This window comes from Bos indicus, chromosome 11 (genome assembly GCF_029378745.1).
Source record: "Bos indicus isolate NIAB-ARS_2022 breed Sahiwal x Tharparkar chromosome 11, NIAB-ARS_B.indTharparkar_mat_pri_1.0, whole genome shotgun sequence".
Taxonomy (NCBI): domain Eukaryota; kingdom Metazoa; phylum Chordata; class Mammalia; order Artiodactyla; family Bovidae; genus Bos; species Bos indicus.
Window position 1 is genome coordinate 10964049 of NC_091770.1, and position 20813 is coordinate 10984861.

Below are 20813 nucleotides of genomic sequence, written 5' to 3' on the forward strand. Positions count from 1 at the left end.
ATAATCAGAGGTTGAAGCAGGGCTCTCCTATTTGTGAAAGAAGGCAATAAAAACTGAAGCAGTGTACACGGAAAAGATCAGAGGCAATCAAACAAACATGACTTCAGTCACGCCAAGTCATCTACTGGTTCAGGATGGGTTACTGAGATTTCCCCCAATATTTCTGGAGTGTAAGAACCCAAAGCTTCCAATGTAAAACCTCCTTTTAAAGAAGATGCAAGGGGCAAGGCGGAGACAACCAGAATAGAGAAGAACACCAGGAAGAGAAGAATGTACCAAAGGACAAAACAAAGCAACACTCCTGCTAAAAATGAAATTACAAACTATACTTTCAAAGGTATTTCAAAAGACTTCAAAATGAGAATACCTCAGACTCTTAAAGAGACTTTTTAAAAAGAGACATATACGGGGAGGGAGGAGGGAGGAGGGTTCAGGATAGGGAACACGTGTATACCTGTGGCAGATTCATGTTGATACATGGCAAAACCAATACAATATTGTAAAGTTAAAAAATAAAATAAAAAGAGACATAATGTCCATAAAAAAAGAAGAGATTGATAAAAATAAAACAGGCAGCTATGAGTCAAGAAAAGATGCATGCTCACAAACCCACAAATGTCAAAGAACCTCTGAAGGAAACTCAAGATCATAAGGTAATTTTTTCCCCCATAATTAAAACAGTTACTACACTAACAAAACATTTTTACAGAGCACATACAACAATGTGCTTTTGATGAGAAAGGCAAGCTTAACTCAAAAATCTATTCAATAACTAAAGAGATTCTATTCAATAACTAAAGAGATTCCTATGGTATAGACTCTTTCATGAGGTTTTTCTCAAAAGGTAGAACAGCATGGGGCACACCCACCTTGCTTCAGTGGCATTTTCTGAGGAGTAACGAACAAAAAGCAAAGAAAGGCATTTTGCAAATTCATTTTGGCAATTTGAAATCCCTAAATAAATAAAAATAGAGCCAATGTTCTGGCACAGTTAGTATTCCTGGAGCCCTCCAGGAACGAAGAATGCCAAAATGAATGTTCATAATGGCTATTCACTGCAACTAAATAATGCTGGGTGTATTGCACAGGGTCTTGCCTTTGAAAATAGCTGATTCATATTAGCTTACAAAAAAAAGTTCAATTCCCTAGGATATTTGTAGAACACTAATGATACAATATTACGAAAACCAACACTTTGACAAACTAACCCAGTGTGTGAGAAAAAAGAACACACTCTCACTTTTATCAGCTAAAAAAACCTTAAAAGTTAAAATTAAATGTTAGAAGTTCTTATTGTTTTTCATTCGCTCAGTTGTATCCAACTCTTTGTGACCTCATGGACTCCAGCACGCCAGGCTTCCCTATCCTTCACTATCTCCCAGAGTTTGCTCAAACTCATGTCCATTGAGTCCATGATGACATCCAACCATCTCATCCTCTGTCGCTCCCTTCTTCTGCCCTCAATCTTTCCCAGCATGAGGGTCTTTTCCAGAAAGTAGGCTCATTGGAAAAGTTCTTATTAAAAAATACATTTCCCAGAACTTATTTTTATTACCTACCCAATGGTTTATAGACTTCATTAAGGAAATTAATTTCTAATACATTCCCGTATGTTTGATCAGTTTTCCCACAGGTGCCTCAGGTATTGGTATAACCCAAACACTTGAAAGAGAATTCTTAAGATGAATGCTTTAAAACTAAGCAGGTGTCATCAGCAACTCTGATCTGAGGTTAAATGCCTTCTGGTATAAACAGTTTCAGAGTCCTTCCCTGATTAGCTTTTAATATTAAAAGTTTGTGGTCTTTAGTGGTCTTCCAACTACATACTACCTATCAAAGAAACATTTTAGATCTAAGGATGCATATCAATTAAAAGGATTAAAAAAAGATATTTCATGCAACAGTAACCAAAATAACACAGGAACAACTGTATTAATTTCAGACAAAATGGACTTTTAAGTCAAAAACTGTTACAAGAGACAAAGAAGTATGTCATATAATGATAAAAGGGACAATTCACCAAGAAAATATGAAAAGTATATTTCTGCACCAAACCTCAGAGCTCCTAAATTAATGAGACAGATGTTGAAAGAACTGAAGGGAGAAATATACAACAACATAATGAATAATGTCCTTTCAATAATGCATAGAACAACCAATCAGAAGAATAAGAAAATACAGAAATCGAACAACACTACAGACCAATCAAACCTAACAGATATATATATAGAAGACTCCATCCACAAACAGCAGAATACATTTTCTCAATTACACATGAAACACTCCTCAGGACAGAACACATGTCTGGCCATAAAACTCGTCTGAATAAATTCAAGAAGACTGAAATAATACACAGTACCTTTTCCAATCACAATGTAATGAAACTAGAAATAAACAGCCTAAGAAAAAACTGGAAATTTTACAATATGTGGAAATTAAACACTACACTCTTAAACAACAAGAAGTCATAAAGGAAATTAGAAAATACCTTGACACAAATGAAAATGCAAAATATCAAAAAAATTTATGGATGCAGTTAAAGAAGTACTAAGAAGGAAGTTTAAGCTATAAATGGCATGCCTTAAAAAAAGGTAAGATCTCAAGTAACAATCTAACTTGCACCTCAAGAAACTAAAAGAAAAACTAAAACCTAAAAGTGAAAATAACAAAAACTGGAGTATAGATAAATGAAATGGTCAACAAGGAAAAAAATCATGAAACTAAAAGTGATTTTTCAGAAAACTGACAAAATTGATAACCCCTTAGGCTAGACAAAGAAAGAAAAAAAAAAACTCAAATAATAAAATCAGAAATGCAAGAGTTGTAATATTCCATTACAACCAATGCCACAAATAAGGACCATAAGAGAACATTATGAACAACTGCACACCAACAAACAGGACACACATTAATCCCTAGAAAGACACAACCTACTAAGACTGAACAATGAAAAAACAGAAAATCTGAAATGTATAACTAGCAAGGAGATTGAATCAGTAATCAAAAACTTGGCAACACAGAAAGCCAAGGACCAAATCACTTCAATCACCCTCAAAAATGTTAGCACACAGAATTCACAACACATTAAAAGTATACACCATGATCACGTGGGGATTAACCATGGAATGCAAGGATGATTCAACTCATAAAAATCAATCAATACTTCACATTGACAGAATGAAGAACAAAACCACTGATGATCTTTACTGATACAGAAAAAGCACCTGAATATTCAATACCCTTGCATGATAAAAGCACTCAACAAATGAGGAACAGAAGGAAACTCATCAATATAATGGGACTTCCCAAAGGTGGCTTAGTAGGTAAAGAATCTGCCTGCAATGCAGGAGACACAGGTTCAATCCCTGAATTGGGAAGATCCCCTGGAAGAGGGCATAAATCCACTCCAGTATTCTTGCCTGGAGACTCCCATGGACAGAGGAGCCTGGTGGGATACAGTCCACAGGGTTGCAAACAGTCAAACATGACCTAGGCCACTTATGAGGACCCACAACTAACTCATAGCATACTCAATGGTGGAAAACTGAAAGTTTTTCCTCTAAGACCAGGAACAATGCTTAAGAATGCCTACTCTTGCCATTTCTAATCAACACAGTATTGGGAGTATCAGCCAGAGCAAAGAGACCCCAATAAATTCTCACATATATATGATCAAATAATTTTCAATAAAAGTATAAAGTTCATTCAATGGGAAAAGGATGGTCTTTTCAACAAATATAAAATTAAAAGGGAAATAAACTTTCCCACAGAAAAGGACAGAAAAGAAACTTCCACTTCTCAACCTTGGCACTGAGTGGAGGGAGTTAAAAAGAACTTCCCTGAGAATCTGATCGGTAAGCCAGTACTGATTCAGGTTTTCAGTCTGAATTCATGCTGCAGTATTGTCCAAAACCGGAGAATGCAACGGCACCCCACTCCAGTACTCCTGCCTGGAAAATCCCATGGATGGAGGAGCCTGGTGGGCTGCCATCCATGGGGTCGCACAGAGTCGGACACGACTGAAGTGACTTAGCAGCAGCATTCCTTTAGTGTTCTAGAGGCCAGATCAAAGACTTAAAGACCTAAAACTATAAAACTCTTAGAAGAAAATTCAGAGCAAAAGTTGCACAACAGTAGGTTTGGCAATGATTTCTTGGATATGACAGCAAAGGCACAAGCAACGAAAGAAACAACAGACAAACTGGACTTCATGAAAATTGTAAAATTCTGTATATCAGAAGACACCACCAACAGAGTAAAAACGCAAACCACAAAATGCGGGAAAATATTTGCAAATCACATACCTGATATGGGATTAATAGCCATAATATATAAAGAACTCTTAAAACTCAAAATGGAGCAGGCAATGGCAACCCACTCCAGTACTCTTGCCTGGAAAATCCCGTGGATGGAGGAGCCTCGTAGGCTGCGGTCCATGGGGTCGCTAAGAGTGGGACATGACTGAGCAACTTCACTTTCACTTTTCACTTTCATGCATTGGAGAAGGAAATGGCAACCCACTCCAGTGTTCTTGCCTGGAGAATCTCAGGGACGGGGGAGCCTGGTGGGCTGCCGTCTATGGGCTCACACAGAGTTGGACACAACTGAAGTGACTTAGCAGCAGCAGTAAAACTCAAAAACAAAACAAAAACCACCCAATTAACCTATTATCAAATAGGCAAAGAACTTGCAGAGCCATTTCTCCAAACATATACAAATAGCCACTAAGTACAGGGAAAGATGTTCAACATCACTCATCAAAATAGTAAGACATCACCTCATACTCATCAGGATAGTGAAAATGAAAGTCACTCAGTCGTGTCCAACTCTTGGTGACCCCATGGACTGTATCCATGGAATTCTCCAGGTTTAGTATACTGGAGTAGGTAGCCTTTCTCTTCTCCAGGGAATCTTCCCAATCCAGGGACTGAACCCAGGTCTCACGCATTGCAGGTAGATTCTTTACCAGCTGAGCCACAAGGGAAGCCCAAGAGTACTGAAGTGGGTAGCCGATCCCTTCTCCAGCGGATCTTCCCGACCCAGGAATCGAACCAGGGTCTCCTGCATTGCAGGCAGGTTCTTTACCAACTGAGCTATGAGGGAAGCCCACTCATCAGGATGGCTACTATCAAAAAAAAAAGAAAAAGAGAAAGAAAAAAAATAACAAATGTTGGCAAACATGTGGAGAAACGGGGACCCTTGTGTAGTGTTGGTGAAACTATAAAATGGTACAACTACTATGGAAAACAGTAGGGAGGTTCCTCAGAAAACTAAAAATAGAACTACCACCATGTTCTAGCAATCCCACTTCTGCGTATATATCCAAAAGAACTGAAGGCCAGGTCTAGAGATATTTGCAAACCTATGCTCACAGCAGCACTACTCACAACAGCCAACAGGCAGAAGCAATCCAAGTGTCTTATCAGCTGATAAGGGATAAACAAAATGTTGTACATACATACAGTGGAATGTTATTCAGACGTAAAAGGAAGGTAATTGGGTCACTACTACAACATGGATGAATCTTGAGGATGAAAGTGAAAATAAGCCAGTCACAAAGGACAGATACTGCATGGTTCCACTTAAAAGAGGCATCTAGAGTAATCAAATTCATAGAAACACAAAGCAGAAACGTGGCTGCTAGGAGCTGAGATGAGGGGAAATGGGGAGTTGTTTATGGTGCAGAGTTTCAGCTTTGCAAAATGAAAAGAGTTCTGGACACCGGTTGTACAACAAGGTTAATGTATTTAACATGATCAAACTATACACTTTAAAATGGTTAAGATAAGGTTAAGATATTCTCTGTATTTTATCACAATTAAAATTCTTTTTAAAAATTTTCAATCCCCAGATAAACCTAAACGGAAAATTTATTTCTTTTACAAGAAATACTAAGGGAAACGCTTCAGGATGATACTAGAGAGTAACTGAAATTTATACAAAATAACAGAGAATTAATTAAAGCAATTACACAGCTAACTGCAAAAGACAGTGTAACTGCGTATTTCTTCTCCTTTCTTCCCTTTGACAATCTAAAAAGCCTTCACTGGCAGGATATGCAGCAAGAAGACCAGGCGGAAAGGGGCAAGGCAGGCTGTCACCGCCAGCATCAACACGGGCAGCCTAGTTCGCCACCGAAAGGAAAACAGCAGATCTGGAGGAGCAGTTGTCTGATGAGAAGGTATGCATAGCAGCAAAATTCATCATTCATGCCCCTCCTGGAGAATTTAACGAGGTGTTTAATGATGTTCTGTTATTGCTTAACAATGATACTCTTCTGAAGAAAGGGGCAACCCATGCATACCTCAGTAAAACTGAAGGTTTTGAAAATCAGGTACTGAAAACAGAACATGGTAACTTGGGAAACGGAAAGTTTTTGGAACCAAAAAACTTGATCACTTAAAAAAGGACACAACTGATCCAACACTGTACAAGCAGAAAACGCAACTGAACCATGGCAAACTTCAGTAATAACTCCTCTCTGCTGCTGCTGCTGCTGCTGCTGCTAAGTCACTTCAGTTGTGTCCGACTGTGTCAGTACTGTATGTGGTTAAAAAAAATAGACAGCAAACAGTTATTGCATGCATAGAAAGCCATTAATTTCAAGCAAAAAACTTTTGGAATGGTCATTGGAGGTCAGAGTGGACGTTTACAATCATTCCTTCAACTACTCAGGTGCCTGGCATCTTGAATTCAGGTTCATTATTATGAAAATGTTAAGGTTCAGCTATGAGTCATAAAGATATACAAGATTCCCTAACGGTGTCTAACGAGGTGCAAACAGCAAATGAATTTATAAAGATTGAAGAGGCTAAAAAGAATGAATATCAAACTGTCATCAGTGAAAATTATCAGACAATGTCAGACACAACTTTCATCAACGGTTCCTAATTATTCACACTAAGATTGATTGGAACAAGATCCTTAACTACAAGCTTGGCAAAGAAATGCAGAATGCATTAAGATAAACACTGCAAGACCAGATCATTTTAGTGCCTTTGTGTTTTAAAAAATACTCGTTACAAAAATATTCAAAACTGTCAAGCTCACCACCTAGTCAGATGGGCAGTTGCCATTTAAAATCACTGTAATTAATTAGTTCGATTAAAGCACAAAGTTTAGTAATCATTATTTTCTATTTCTCTTGTTCAAAGAGGACTGAAAATCAGTTTAGTTTAAATGTTTTTTACTTTCTGTTATGCCTTTCTTTCTTATAATGAAGAGATGATTTCTCTAATGTCAAACATTTTTCAAGTGTTTCAAAATTTTTTTACTTACCGTAACCCTAAAATTTCTGCCTTTGGTTTATAAAGTGGATAACTTTCGATATTTACCCAGTTCATTTTAATGAAGTCAGTAATGGACACTAGTTTAAGGAGGCTGATGTACTTAGCCATATACGCTAAAGAAATTGTCTACATTTTTCCCTTCATCTCTTTCTCTTATGTAAGATTGAGATTAGAGGGAAAACATTTTCTTTATCTGTGTTTAAACCTTTCAAGAAGGTTATTTAGCTAGCTTAGCATTTAAACTTTTTTGAAACAAGGCCAATGTCTAATGCTGTCTTGACATTCTGAATTAAATGAAAATACTTATTTCAGAAATGCATTTAATGCTTTTTCCTCTCGTGAGTTATGCAAATTAGCTTTGGATTACAAGCTATGTCCCCAATTTATGTTTATCATAAAGCCACAACTGTATTATAACAAGGCAAAATGTAACATATATAATCCTGAACTCATGACCATGACTCAGTTTGTTTTTCTCTTGTACAGAGAAGCACTAAAATTCAGTGTCTTCCCTGGTGAGCTAATGACTGGGAATTCACCTTGCAATGCAGGGGACACAGACAGGTTCGATCCCTGGTCCGGGAACTAGGATCCCACGTACCACAGAGCAACTAAGCCCGCGTGCCACAACTACTGAGCTTATACGCCACAACTAGAGAGTCTGTGTGTTGCAACGAAAGATCCCGCACGCCGCAGTTGACCTGACAGCGAAAGAAAGGAAGGAAGGAAGGAAGGAAAGGGGAAAAAAAGTAAAGTACTAAAATTCAATGTGACAATAAAGTGAAAATTTTCCTATTTCAAAAAAGAACGATTGTATGAAACAATATATATCTAACTGTACTGCTAGGCACATAAACATACAGAAACGTATTTGACAATGAGAGCACAAAGGAGATCAACAGGTACTGATCTGTGCTGAAATAAGGAAACAATACCAGATGATAACTCAAAAGAAAGGAAGAAATGAGCACAGAAAAAGAAGACAAAAGAAAGTTCATATAACTAACTACAAAACATCTGCTTGTTATTCTCCCTCCTCCCAGATTCTTCAAAAAACCTATTACAGAAAGTATTAACTCTTACAATACCTCACTTGGTATGTAACATATATCTGTAACATATGCAGACATATGTTTAACAGTAATAACATTGAAGGGGCAGGGTAAGGAATGGGGTTATATTGGCATAAACCTTCCATATTTCACTGAAATTTAGTCCTAATGAATCTCAAGCAGATTCTGATAAATTAACAGTGTATACTGTAAGCCACAGAAAATAACTCAGTAATTATAACTTTAAAAATCATTAGAATTAAATCAAAACAAGAGAAAAATATCTACTTAAAACCAAAAATGGCAATATAAGGTCTAAAAGAACAAAAAGACACAATATATAGAAAACAAAAAATTAAACAGTAGATATAAATCAAAACATATCAATAGCATTTAATGTGAGTGAATTAAACAACCCAATCAAAGATATATAGTTGTGCTAGACTACATGAAAAACAAGATTCAACTATACGCTCTCTACAGGAGACACACTTTAGGCTGAAAACACAAACAGGGTGAAAGGAAAAGGATGAAGAGCAGATTTATAATCTAAAACATGCAGAGTGGCTAGTGCAATATAAAAATGTATTACAATAAAAAAGGCTACTAAAAATAAAGAGGAGCATTTCAGAATGACAAAAGGGTCAATCCACCAAGAATAATCTAATAATTCAAAATATATATTCACTTCGCATCAGAGCTCCAAAATACCTTAAGGAAAAATTAACAGAACTGAAGGAAAAAAGAGACAATCCAACAATAATTAGAATTCAATACTCCAGTTTCCCAAAGTAGTGGATGGATATTTTTTGGTGATACTTGAACATTTAAAGGCGGCTGCAACGGGCCAAAGCCTTTGACTGTGTGGATCACAATAAACTGTGGAAAATTCTGAAAGAGATGGGAATACCAGACCACCTGATCTGCCTCTTGAGAAATCTGTATGCAGGTCAGGAAGCAACAGTTAGAACTAGACATGGAACAACAGACTGATTCCAAATAGGAAAAGGAGTTCGTCAAGGCTATATATTGTCACCCTGTTTATTTAACTTATATGCAGAGTACATCATGAGAAACACTGGACTGGAAGAAACACAAACTGGAATCAAGATTGCCGGGAGAAATATCAATAACCTCAGATATGCAGATGATACCACCCTTATGGCAGAAAGTGAAGAGGAACTGAAAAGCCTCTTGATGAAAGTTAAAGTGGAGAGTGAAAAAGTTGGCTTAAAGCTCAACATTCAGAAAACGAAGATCATGGCATCTGGTCCCACCACTTCATGGGAAATAGATGGGGAAACAGTGGAAACAATGGCAGACTTTATTTTTCTGGGCTCCAAAATCACTGCAGATGGTGACTGCAACCATGAAATTAAAAGACGCTTACTCCTTGGAAGGAAAGTTATGACCAACCTAGATAGCATATTCAAAAGCAGAGACATTACTTTGCCAACAAAGTTCCGTCTAGTCAAGGCTATGATTTTTCCTGTGGTCATGTATGGATGTGAGAGTTGGACTGTGAAGAAGGCTGAGCGCCGAAGAATTGATGCTTTTGAACTGTGGTGTTGGAGAAGACTGTTGAGAGTCCCTTGGACTGCAAGGAGATCCAACCAGTCCATTCTGAAGGAGATCAGCCCTGGGATTTCTTTGGAAGGAATGATGCTAAAGCTGAAACTCCAGTACTTTGGCCACCTCATGCGAAGAGTTGACTCATTGGAAAAGACTGTGATGCTGGGAGGGATTGGGGGCAGGAGGAGAAGGGGACGACAGAGGATGAGATGGCTGGATGGCATCACTAACTCGATGGATGTGAGTCTCAGTGAACTCCGTGAGTTGGTGATGGACAGGGAGGCCTGGCGTGCTGCGATTCATGGGGTCGCAAAGAGTCGGACACGACTGAGCGACTGATCTGATCTGAACATTTAAAAAAACAAACAACAAAAAAACCAGAGCAAATCAATGGGTTTCCTACACACCGGCAGTGAACGATTAGAATTTGAAATTAAAAACACGATACCACTGGGACTTCCCCGGCAGTCTAGTGGGTAAGACTCTGGGTGCTTCCATTGCAGGAAGGGTGGGTTTGGTATGTGGTCAGGGAACTAAGATCCCACATGAGGTACAGGGAGGAAAAAACCCATTTACATTAGCACCCAAAAAATGAAATAGGTATAAATCTAAACAAATATGCACCAAATCTAAACTCTGGTGAAAGAAATCAAAACAGAACTAATTAAATGCACAGATAGTTCATCTTCATTGTTAGCAAGACTCAATACTGTCAACATGTCAGTTCTTCCCAACTTGATGTATATATTCAATACAACTCCAATGCAATCCAAGCAAGTTATTTTGTGGATATCGATAAACTGGTTCTAAAGTTTATATGGCAGAGAGCCAAGGCGGCAGTGAGGGAAGGCATGCAGTCTGCATCTACCCACCCCTAGGATATTCACCAGGCAATGGTGGGGGATTTCCTGTGGACAGGCTGAAGGGAGGAGCCCTGGGGGAGACCAGGTACCAGGTAGGGCCAAGCAGGGGAAAGTGCAGGCCTGGGGACCAGTGACTGAGGGGCTGCTGGGGGAGAGGGAGCAGTTTTAGAACCAGAAGTGGTTTGGGTGCCCAGAGCAGTCTGGTCTGGGCACCTTTCAGTGCTAGAAGCCACATGCCTGCTTGCCTCGGAGGGGTGGGGATCCTGGGGGATCACAGGAACCACTGGGAAAAGCCCCTGGGGTGCCCCTTTCACTTTCCAGAGACTGAGGGGCTGCGGGGGGAGGGGTAGCAGTTTTGGCATCAGAAGCAGTTTGGACGCCAGGGACAGTTTGGATGCCTTTGGGTGCTGGGAACTGCATACCTGCTCTACCAGAAAGGGGAGGGACCTCTGAGGGGATAAGAAGTCCCACTGTGGAAGGCCCTGGGGTTCCCCCTTCACTTGGCCCCAGGGAGCCTTTATGGGGCCCAAGGGCCTCTGGGACCCTCTCAACCCTCCTGAGGAGCTCTTTGCCTTCCAGGGTACCTTTTGCTCTTCAGGGACTCATCCACCTGGATGGGTCCTGTAGATGTGAAACAGGGGAGGGAGGCTCCTGCAGGGAGAGAAGACCACCCAGCCGGGGGAGGCAACTGCAGGGTTCCAGTAGCAGGGAACTGCCTAGTGTTCCCCTGCCCACTCGGCCCTGGAGCGTCTCCTAAGACCACCACCTCCGGGCCCCCCTCCACCCTCCAGGGGGCCCCCCTCCAGCCCCTCTCCTCCCTCCAGGGCTTACTCCTCTTTCCAGGCCAAGTGCTCAGCCATCCGGGTGGCCCCCCACCCTTCAGGGTCCCCCTCTGTCCTCCAGTTCCCTCTCCCCTCCAAGGTCCCTGTCCTCTGTGGGCCCTCATCCCCCAACCAGGGGCTCTGTCTGCCCTCTGGACTGGGCCTCCACCATCTGGGACCCCTTTCTCTACCCTCTGGCTCCCTCCTCCTTCCAGGGGCACCCTCTATTCTTCAGGACCCCTCTCCCTCCAGGGTCACCTCCAAGGGCACCCACTGCCCACACAGGTCCTGCGACTGCAGAAGGGAAGGAAGACAAAGCAGAGCCAGCAGGGAAGGGTCCCTCTGGATGGGGAGGAGAGGGGAATCCATCTGGTGTTCCCCTACCCACTCGGCCCCAGGGAGCCTCCTGGAGACCCAGGTTTATCCTCCCCACCCTGAAGCCAGAAGCACTGCAGAAACCTGGGTGGAGTCCAGGCCACCTGCCACGCCCTACACAGAGGCACTGCAGAGGCTTTCTCAGTTTGGGTAGAGCCCCCTCTCTAGGGTCTTCTCTGGAGGCTTAGGTCCTGAATCAGGACCCCATCCCCCCAATAAATCCCATCTCCACCCAAACAACACCACATAAGTCATCCCCCACCTAAGCACTGCCCTTCACATTCAAGGTTTGTTTCTGTTTTTAAGGTTGTTTTTTTTTTTCCAATACTTTTTTTACTGTTTACCAGCAGAGTTCGGTTTTACCCTCCAGTGGTTGTTTCACACATATTCTTATTTTTTCTATTATTTGTTAGTTTTCTAAATTTATTTTATTATTTTTTAATCTTCATTATTTTTCTGCCCTCTCTTGATTTTTCTTATTTTCTATTTTTATAGATATAATTTTTTTTCTTCTCTCACTTTGCTACTGGAGTCCACTTTCACCCTTCTGAGGTTATTTTCTATTCTTTGTTATTGTTCTGCCTTTTTTTTTCCTTTTCTTCCTTTTCTATATTTTTCTTTTCCACAACCATGGCTTGTGGAATCCCAGTTCAGGACTGAGCCCCAGGAGGCAGGAGTGCTGAGTCCGAATGGCTAGAGTAACAGAGAAAACTTCAGGTGCCAGGGAGTATTAATTAGAGTGAGGTTTCCCAAAGGTCCACATCTCAAAACAAAGACCCAGCTCTACCCAACTACCTGAAAACTCCACTGCTGGAAACTAAGACTAAACAACTTGTGAGACAGGAACGTACTCCCAACTATCAAAAAAAAAAAAATGACAAAAAAAATATGTTAAAGATGAAGGAGCAAGTTAAAAACTACAAGACCAAATAAATGAAGAGGAAACAGGCAACCTATGTGAAAAAGAATTTCAAGTAATGACAGTAAAGAAGTTTCAAAATATCAAAAATAGAAAAAATACAAGAATCATTTAACACATTTACTAAAGACCTAGAAGAAATAAAAATAAACATAGATGAACAACACAATCACTGAAATTAAAAATAATCTAAAAGGAATCACTAGTAGAATAACTGAGGCAGAAGAATGGATAAGTGAGCTGGAAGACAGAATAACAGAAATAACTGCTGAGGAGCAGAAAAAAGAAATATAAGAGTAGAGGACAGTCTCAGAGACCTCTGGGACAATAATAAATGCACCAAAATTCAAATTATTAGCATTCCAGAAGAAGAGAAACAAAGGGTATGAGAAAATATGTGAGGAGATTATAGTGGAAAACTCCCCTACTATAGGAAAGGAAATAAGCACCCAAGTCCAGGAAGCCCAGACAGTCCCATACAGGATAAACCCAAAGAGAAATACAACAACACACATATTAATCACACTAAAAAAATTTAAACACAAAGAAAAAATACTAAAAGCAGCAAGGGAAAAGCAAAAAATAACATACGAAGCAATCCCCATAAGGTTAACAGCTGATTTTTCAGCAGAAACTCTGCAGGCCAGAGAGAGTGGAAGGATATATTTAAAGTGATGAAGGATAAAAACTTACAACCAAGAGTACCAGCAAGGATCTCATCAGATTTGAAGAAGAAATCAAAAGCTTTACAGACAAGCAAAAGTTCAGTGAATTCAGCGCCACCAAACCAGCTTTCGGAGAAGGCAATGGCACCCCACTCCAGTACTCTTGCCTGGAAAATCCCATGGACGGAGGAGCCTGGTAGGCTGCAGTCCATGGGGTCACTAAGAGTCGGACACCACTGAGCGACTTCACTTTCTCTTGTCACTTTCATGCACTGGAGAAGGAAATGGCAACCCACTCCAGTGTTCTTGCCTAGAGAATCCCAGGGACGGGGGAGCCTGGTGGGCTGCCGTCTTAGGGGTCGCACAGAGTCGGACACAACTGAAGTGACTTAGCATAGCAAACCAGCTTTACAACAAATGCTAAAGGAAATTCTCTAGTAGGAAACACAAGAGAAGAAACAGACTCACAAAAATAAATCCTAAACAATTAAGAAAATGGCATTAGGAACATATATATAACTACCTTAAATGTAAATGGATTAAATGCTACAATCAAGACACAAGCTGGCTGACTGGATACAGAAACAAGACCTGTGTATATGCTGCCTATAGGAGAGCCACTTCAGACCTAAGGATATATACAGACTGAAAGTTGAGGGATGGAAAAAGATATTCCATGCAAGTGGGAATCAAAAGAAAGTGGGAGTAGCAACACTTATATCAGATAAAACAGACGTTAAAATAAAAACTGTTACAAAAAATAAGGAAGGACATGACATAATGAAAAAGGGATCAACTCAAGAAGATATAACAATTATAAATACTAATTCACCCAACATAGAAGCACCTCAATACATAATGCAAATACTAACGACCACAAAAGGGGAAACTGACAGTAACAGCGTAACAGAAGGGGACTTTAACACCCCAATTACACCAATGGACAGATCATCCAGACAAAATTTATAAGGAAACACAAGCCTTAAATCACATACTAGTCCAAATGGAGCTAACTGAGATCTCTAGGACATTCCATCCCAAAACAGCAGAATACACTTTTTTCTCAACTGAACATGGAACATTCTCCACAATGGATTACATCTTGGGTCACAAATCAAGCATTGGAAAATTTAAGAAAACTAAAATTGTATCAAGCATATTTTCTGACCACAGTGCTATGCAACTTGATATCAATTACAGGAAAAGAAAGAAAACTGTAAAAATCACGAACACATGGAGGCTAAACAACACACTTCTAAATAACCAACAAGTCACTGAAGACATCAAAAAGGTTATTTAAAAAAATACCTAGAAACAAAAAGACAATGAAAACACAATGACCCAAAACCTGTGGGATGCAGCAAAATCAGTTCTAAGAGGAAAGTTTATAGCAATACAAGCCTATCTCAAAAAACAACAGCAATCAAAAAATCAACAACCTGACTTTATACCTAAAGCAACTAGAAAAAGAACAAAAAACCCTGAAGTTAGCAGAAGGAAAGAAATTAGAAAGATCAGAGCAGAAATAAATGAAAAAGAAATGAAAGAAAAATAGCAAAGATCAATAAAACTAAAAGTTAATTCTTTGAGAAGATAAACAAAATTGACAAACCACTAGCCAGACTTATCGAGGAAAAAAAAGGGAGAGGACTCAAATCAATAAAATTAGAAATGAAAAAGAACTTACAAGAGACAACACAGAAATACAAAGGATCTTAAGAGTCAATGACAAGCAACTATATGCCAATAAAATGGACAACCTGGAAGAAATGGGCAAGTTCTTAGAAAAATCTTCCAAATCTGAACCAGGAAGAAACAGAAATCATGAATGGACCAATTACAAGCACTGAAATCAAAACTGCGATCAAAAATCTTCAACAAACAAAAGCGCAGGGCCAGATGGCTTCACCGGCGAATCCCACATCAAGTTTAGAGAAGAACTAACATCTATCCTGCTAAAACTATTCCAGGAAACTGCAGAGGAAGGAAAAACCCCAAACTCATTCCAGGAGGCCACCATCACTAAAACCAGACAAAGACACCACAAAAAAGAAAATTCCAGGCCAATATCAAAATCCTCAACAAAATTTTAGCAAAAAGAAGGCAATAACATATTAAAAGGATCATACATCATGACCAAGTGCGATTTATCCCAGGGATGCATGGATTCTTCAATATATACAAAAAAATCAATGTGATACACAGTATCAAAAAACTGAAAGATAAAAACCATATGATCATCTCAATAGAGACAAAGAAAGCTTCTGACAAAATTCAACACTCATTTATGATAAAAACTCTCCAGAAAGTAAGCATAGAAGGAAACTACATCAACATAATAAAGGCCATATATGACAAATTCAAAGCAAATATTCTCAATGGTGAAAAACTGAAAGCATTTCCTCTAAGACTAGGAACAAGAGAATGGTGCTGACTCTCATCACTATTATCCAACATAGTGTTGGAAGTCCTAGCCACAGCAATCAAAGAAGAAAAAGAAATAAAAGAAATCCAAATTGAAAATAAAGATAAAACTTTCGCTGTCTACAAATGACATACATAGAAAAATCTAAAGATTCTGCCAGAAAATTACTAGAGTTAGTCAATGAATACAGTAAAGTCACAGGATATAAAATTAATACACACAAATCCTTTGCATTCCTATACACTAACAATGAAAAATCAGAAAAAGGTTAAGGAAACAATCCCATTCACCACTGCAGCAAAAAAGGATAAAATACCTAGGAATAAACCTACCTAAAAGAAAAAAAAAAACCCATGCAGAAAACTATAGGACACCGATGAAAGAAATCCAAGATGTCACAAATAGATGGAGAGATATACCGTTTTCTTGAATTGGAGAAATCAATATTGTGAAAATGACTATACTACCCAAAGCAATCTACAAATTCAATGCAATACCTATCAAATTACCAATGGTATTTTTCTACAGAACTAGAACAAAAAATTTCACGATTTGCATGGAAACACAAAAGACCCCAAAGAGCCAAATCAATCTTAACAAAGAAAAACAGAGCTGGAGGAATCAACCTTCCTGACTTCAGACTATACTACAAAGCTACAGTCATCAAGAGTATGGTACAAGCACAAAAACAAATACAGATCAATGGAACAAGACACAAAGCCCAGATACGGAGAAGGCAATGGCACCCCACTCCAGTACTCTTGCCTGGAAAACCCCATGGACGGAGGAGCCAGGTAGGCTGCAGTCCATGGGGTCGCTAAGAGTCAGACATGACTGAGCGACTTCACTTTCACTTTTCACTTTCATGCACTGGAGAAGGAAATGGCAAACCACTCCAGTGTTCTTGCCTGGAGAATCCCAGGGACGGGGGAGCCTGGTGGGCTGCCATCTCTGGGGTCACATAGAGTCGGACTCGACTGAAGCAACTTAGTAGTAGTAGTAGTAGTAGTAGTAGTAGTAGTAGTATGGGCACCTTATCTTTGACAAAGGAGGCAAGAATATACAATGGAGAAAAGACAGCCTCTTCAGCAAGTAGTTCTGGGAAAACTGGACAGCTACATGCTAAAGAATGACACTAGAAGACTTCCTAACATCATACTCAAAAATAAACTCAAACTGGATTAGACTTAAATGTAAGCTCAGAAAGTATAAAGCTCTTAGGGGAAAACATAAGTAGAATATTCCTTGACATAAACCACAGTAAGATCCTCTATGACCCACCTCCTAGAGTAATGGAAATAAAAAAAAAAACAAATGAGACCTAATTAAACTTAAAAGCTTTTGCACAACAAAGGAAACAATAAAAAAGATTAAAAGACAACCCTCAAAATAAGAGAAAATTGCAAATGAAACAACTGACAAAGGATTAATCTAAAATATATAAGAAGCTCGTACAGCTCAGTATTAGGAAAACAAACAGCCCAATCAAAAATGGGTCAGATCAGATCAGATCAGTCGCTCAGTCATGTCCAACTCTTTGCGACCCCATGAATAGCAGCACGCCAGGCCTCCCTGTCCATCACCAACTCCCAGAGTTCACTCAGACTCATGTCCATCGAATCAGTGATGCCATCCAGCCATCTCATCCTCTGTCATCCCCTTCTCCTCTTGCCCCCAATCCCTCCCAGCATCAGAGTCTTTTCCAATGAGTCAACTCTTCGTATGAGGTGCCCAAAGTACTGGAGTTTCAGCCTTAGCATCATTCCTTCCAAAGAAATCCCAGGGCTGACCTCCTTCAGAATGGACTGGTTGGATCTCCTTGCAGTCCAAGGGACTCTCAAGAGTCTTCTCCAACACCACAGTTCAAAAGCATCAATTCTTCGGCGCTCAGTCTTCTTCACAGTCCAACTCTCACATCCATACATGACCACAGGAAAAACCATAGCCTTGACTAGACGAACTTTTGTTGGCAAAGTAATGTCTCTGCTTTTCAATATGCTATTGAGGTTGGTCATAACTTTCCTTCCAAAGAGTAAGCGTCTTTTAATTTCATGGCTGCAGTCACCATCTGCAGTGATTTTGGAGCCCAGAAAAATAAAGTCTGCCACTGTTTCCACTGTTTCCCCATCTATTTCCCATGAAGTGATGGGACCAGATGCCATGATCTTCGTTTTCTGAAGACATATAGATGGCCAATAAACAGATGAAAAGATGCTTAACGTCACTAATTATCAGAGAAATGCAAATCAAAACTTCAATGAGGTATCACCTCATGCCAGTCAGAATGGCCATCATCAAAAACTGTACAAACCATAAATGTTGGAGAGGATGTAGAGAAAAGGGAACTCTACACTGTTGGTGGGAATACAAACTCATGCAGACTTTATGGAGAACAGGATAAAGATTACTTCAAATACTAGGAATAAATCATCGTATGACCCAGCAATTTCACTACTGGGCCATAATCAGTATGAGAAAACCATAATCAAAACTCAAGACACATGTACCCCAATGTTCACTGCAGCACTGCTGACAACAGCCAGGACATGGAAGCAACCTGGATGTCCATCAGCAGAGGAATCAACAAAAAAGATATAGTACATACATACTACTCAGTCATCAAGAAGAATGAATTTGAGTCAGTTCTCATGAGATGGATGAAGCTAGAGCCTGTTATACAAAGTGAAGTAAGTGAGAAAGACAAAACAAATATAGTAATTAACGCATATATACAGAATCTAGAAAAATTATATTGATGAAGCTATCTGCAGGGAAGGAATGAAGACAAAGATGTAGAGAATGGACTTATGGACACCGTGGGGGAGGGAGAGAGTGGGACAAATGGAGAACGCAGCATCAATATACACACATTGTCCAGTGTAAGCTGGACAGGTGGGAGAAGCTGCTGTGCGGCACAGGGAGCCCATCTAGTGCTCTGTGATGATGTGGAGGGGGGATGATGGTGGGGAGAGACGCTAGGGAGGCAGGGGATGTACGTATAGTTATGGCTGATTGCACTGTTGTACAGCAGAAACCAACACACCAATGGGGAAAAAAAAAAAGTAATTTGAACTTAAAAAATAGAGTGTATATGGGGAGTCAAAAGACCCAAGAAAGCCAAAAAAACAACAGACACTATCTGACTTAAAGACTTCCTGTAAAGCTACAGCGATCAAGACAATGTGGCACTGGTGAAAGACCAGCAAACAGATCGCTGTGACACAACAAAGTCCAGAAACAGACCGAGATAAAGACCGCTGATCCTTGACAAAGGAACAAGGCAACGTAATGGAGCCAAGACCGTCTTTTCGACAAACGATGCCGGGATAACTGGACACGCATGTGCAAAAAGCGACTTGGGACAGATCTTACAGCTCTCACAAAATTCAACTCAAAACAGGGAATATAAAACTGTAAAAACTGTAGAACACCTAGAAGATAACACAGGAGAAAACCTAGATGACCTGGGCTATGGTGATCACTTTTTAGGTACAACACCAAAGGCACAACCCGTGAAAGAAAGAGTTGATAAGCTGGACTCATCAAAATTAAAAACTTTCGTTCCATGAAAGACAATGTCAAGAGAATGAGAAGACAAGCCACAGGCGAGCAGAAGATATTTCTAAAAGACATAACCTGATAAGGACTGTTAACCAACATACAGCACTGAGCACACATGCAGCGAGTCATCAGACTGCTTGGTACTGACCCAAATGGACTGAAAAGATGGTTAGTCTCTCAGTCGTGTCTGATTCTCTGCAGCCTCACACACTGCAGCCCACCAGGCTGCTCTGTCATGGAATTTTCCAGGCAAGAATACTGCAGTGGGTAGCCATTCCCTTCTCCAGGGGGTCTTGCCAACCCAGGGATTGAACCCAGGTCTTCTGCATTGCAGGTACATTCGTTACAGTCTGACTCATCAGGGAAGTCCAACGAAAATATCCTTTAGTAGATGAATGGATAAAATAAACTGTGGCTCATTTAGACAATAATATTATCGAGAACTAAAAAGAAATGAGCCACTAAGTCATGAAAAGACATGGAGAAACTATATTGGTGGATACATGCCATTATACATTTGTCAAAAACCATAGAATGTACAATACCAAAAGTGAGCCCTAATATACACTCTGGCTTTGGATGTCAATGTAGGTTCATCATAACAAACGTATTACACTCTGACGTTGGAAATTGACAGTGGAGGACGCTGTGCATGTGTGGGAGCAGGAAGTAGATGGGAAATCTCAATTTTTTTTTGGAACCTACAATTGCTCTAAAAAATGATCTGTTGAGGAAATTCCCTGGTCGTCCAATGGTTAGGACGCCATGCTTTCACTGCCAAGGGCACAGGTTCAATCCCTTGTGGGGGAACTATGATCCCACAAGCTGTGAAAGTGAAAGTCACTTTGCGACCCCATGGACTATACAGTCCATGGACTTCTCCAGGCCAGAATACTGGAGTGAGTAGCTGCTCCCCTCTTCAGGGGATCTTCCCAACCCAGGCATCAAACCCAGGTCTCCAGCATTGCAGGCGGATTCTTTACCAGCTGAGCCACAAGGGAAGCCCAAGAACACTGGAGTGGGTAGCCTATCCCTTCTCCAGAGGATCTTCCTGACTCAGGAATTGAACCAGGGTCTCCTGCATTGAAGGCGGATTCTTTACCAACTGAGCTACTAGGGAAGCCAAGCTATGGAGCATGGTGAAAACAAACAAACAAACAAACAAAACCACAGTCTGCTGAAAAACAACTAAAACAAGGCTCTGGTCCAGCATGCAAGGAGTTAGGAAGTCATCACTCCCATCCCTACAAAAAGAAAACACCCTAACCAAA

General features: G+C 40.1%; 1 protein-coding gene and 1 pseudogene across 7 annotated transcripts in view; one reads left to right on the forward strand and one right to left on the reverse strand.

The window, feature by feature from the left end:
- ALMS1 (ALMS1 centrosome and basal body associated protein) overlaps positions 1-20813 on the reverse strand; it is a 190545-nt gene that overhangs the window by 159078 nt on the left and 10654 nt on the right. The gene's annotated exons all lie outside the window — the stretch shown is intronic.
- LOC109565474 (F-actin-capping protein subunit alpha-2-like) lies at positions 579-6968 on the forward strand (annotated as a pseudogene).